This window comes from Gekko japonicus, unplaced genomic scaffold (genome assembly GCF_001447785.1).
Source record: "Gekko japonicus isolate JY-2015 unplaced genomic scaffold, Gekko_japonicus_V1.1 scaffold7392, whole genome shotgun sequence".
Taxonomy (NCBI): domain Eukaryota; kingdom Metazoa; phylum Chordata; class Lepidosauria; order Squamata; family Gekkonidae; genus Gekko; species Gekko japonicus.
The window spans coordinates 1-2850 of NW_015159937.1; the positions used below are offsets into that span (position 1 = coordinate 1).

Consider the following 2850-nt stretch of genomic DNA (forward strand, 5'->3'; position numbering starts at 1 on the left):
AAGAGCAGAACCCAGAAGGACCTGGAACTAGCAGGACAGTGAGGAAAGGCCCCCATCCCATCCCAGCTGGGAGTGGTGTTGAATTCTGGGGAAGCCCGGGGCCAGATTCCCGTGATCAGCTCACTGCAGTCTCAGACGTACATTGCCGACGCTTCCAGCAGTTCCGCTACCAGGAGGCCGCTGGGCCCCGAGAGGTTTGCAGCCAGCTCCATGGACTTTGCAGCCACTGGCTGGAGCCGGAGAGGCACACCAAGAAGCAGATCCTGGACGTGGTGATCCTGGAGCAGTTCCTGACTCTCCTGCCCCAGGAAATGCAGGGCTGGGTCAGAGGAGGCGGGCCCGAGGCCAGTTCCCAGGCGGTGGCCCTGGCCGAAGGCTTCCTCCTGAGTCAGGCCGAGGAGAAGAGGCAGGCAGGACAGGTGAGGGGGATTTCCTCTAATATGTTGAGTTCATATAATTACATGTGCCTTTTTCCTAAAGTGTCCCTGGGAGATATTTGTCCAGGTGTTAATCATCCAAGTGGGAGATTGCACGGCCACTTTAAGCAGCTTCTTCTGCTGGAGAATTTCTGATCCCTCCAGATAACTCGCCCGGACTCCTGATGGAAGGGTGCAGAGTCTGGGCGTGGGGTAGGATCCATTCCTTGGTCTCTTTCCCATTCCACCTCTTACCCCTCTCCCTCGCTGATGTTTCAGATGTGGGCACCATCCGTGGAGAAAGAAGCCACAGTCCCCGAGGCAGAAGGAGTTTCCATGGAACAAGGGCAGGGGGCGCAGGCCGTGGAGCGTGCCCAAGATGCCCTCTCCTGTGGTAAGGGCTCTTTGTGCCTGGGGTACGATTGGGGCACCCAGTGACTGATGGGTAGAGAGTTCAGGTTGGGGGGGGGAGGAATTAAATACTTCTTGACAAAACACAGAGTTAATTTTCAGCACTCAATGTCCTTTAGCTTTCATGCCTCTAAGAGGAGATTAGAGGAATTTCTGGAGGGCCATTCCTCCCATCAACTGAAATATTCATATCCCACCTTCTTTCCATAAGAGGAACTTGAGGTGCCTCAAAAGAGAAAAGGTAAGAACATAAGAGAAGCCAATGTTGGATCTGTGTGGTGCTGCTCCTTGGGGTGTGGGGTGCAGGGTTCACGATGCAAAGACGACAGGATACAAGCGGCTGCAGGAAGCTGATCTGAAACCTCTCGGCTTCTCAGCATTTATTTATACACCTTTCTTCCCCCTTCCCCCTCCCTCTCCCTCCATAAGGGAGTTACAAGCATTAGAGCATTCTTTTGGAGTGTGTGTGTGTGTGTTTCCAGGCAGCTGTCCGCTATCTGCCTCTCCCCCTTTCTCTCAAGGCTAACTGACTGCGTAGTTTAGGCAGTCACCAGACTTCTCTTAGCACACAAACACTTCTTGGTTCCCAGTCTCCAGGCAGGAGATTCCTGCACTGCCCTACAGATCAGGCCAACAGCTCATCCAGTCCAACACTCTGTGTCACACGGTGGCCAGAAATGCCAGGTAGGCAAACCTTGGCAGAGCTATTCAGCCGAATTCTGGGGCAGCAGAGCTCTGAGAGCCAGTTCCTAGAGGGGGCAATATTCATGGGGAGATTTGGCTTCTGTGCCCATCCTTGAAAGGGCACCTGGCAGGCTGGCGGGGGGGGACAGGGTGCTGGAGTAGGGAGTGAAAGCTGTGGACTGGCACCCCCCAGGAGCATTGGGGTGGGGCTTTGGGGTGAAGCTTGGGACAGTTATGGTGTCTTGTTGGTGCTTCTGCGTCCGCCTGCAAACTGGGTTGTGACGCCAGGAGACACTCTGAAAACGCATTCATAGGACCCTCGAGTCTCCAAACATGCCCAAGTCACAACTGGGCCGAAGGTGATGGTGACGTGTCCTGTGACGTCATTTCCGCCCCCCTCCCTCCCTTCCCCCAGGCCAGACTCAGGTCTCACAGAACTCTGAAATATGTTGGCAGCGTTTATACTCCCTGAAGCTCATAGGAACCTGGTGCTTCTCTTCTGCCTCTCCCAGAATTTAGTAAAAAGTGTTTGTTTGTGGAGTGAACACAGGGCGAGGTTTCACAATCCTGGGAAGGGGCTGTGTGAAGCAGGGAACAAGCAAGCAAACTCCCTTCCTTCCTCCTTTGTCTCAGGAATAGGCAGTGGGGAGATGCCGTTGAGCCGTCGTCTTCTCAGAGGTGTGGAAACGGCTGCTGCCCCTCCAGTCCAGGTAGGAGAGATGAGCAGGGGGGGGACAGCCTGGGTCCCTCCTCCATTCTCGGGGGGGGGGCTTTTGCTCCTGCGGTTTCTACAAGGTGTCTGGGCGAGAGATCCTCTGATCGCCGTTCCCTTTACCCATTCAAAGCCTGACATCCTGTACTTTTCTAGACTACTCCCTTCCAGTATGCAATCTCTGCCTGGCATGATCTCTGACGAGAGAATCTGCTTTTTCTTCCAGGGCCCCTTTTCCTTTGAGGAGGTGGCCGTGTATTTCACCGTGGCAGAGTGGGCCCTGCTGGATCCGGGACAAAGAGCTCTGTACAGGGAAGTCATGCGGGAGAACTATTGGAATGTGGCCTCTCTGGGTAAGGATCTTTCATAGGTGTCAAAGGTGCAAATTGCTGCCATTGTGAGGAGGCCCGAATCAAAATATTAAATAGCAATGCAGCGTTTTGAGGCCTGTCCCAGTACTTGGGCAGGGGCTGTGGCTCTCTGGCAAAGCATCTGCTTGGCATGCAGAAGGTCCCAGGTTCAAACCCTGGCAGCGTCTCCAGTGAAAAGGCTTAGGTAGCAGGTGATTTGAAAAAGCTCTGCCTGTGATCCTGTAGAGGCACTGCTGGGATTTAAAAATGAGACATC

General features: G+C 54.1%; 1 long non-coding RNA gene across 1 annotated transcript; it reads left to right on the plus strand.

Moving 5' to 3' along the window:
• Positions 1–387: 387 nt before the first annotated feature.
• Positions 388–2479, plus strand: LOC107108117. Its single transcript, XR_001482421.1, has 4 exons — positions 388–419; positions 696–810; positions 2145–2221; positions 2450–2479. It is a non-coding gene; the product is annotated as an uncharacterized LOC107108117 (long non-coding RNA).
• The last annotated feature ends 371 nt before the right edge of the window (positions 2480–2850 follow it).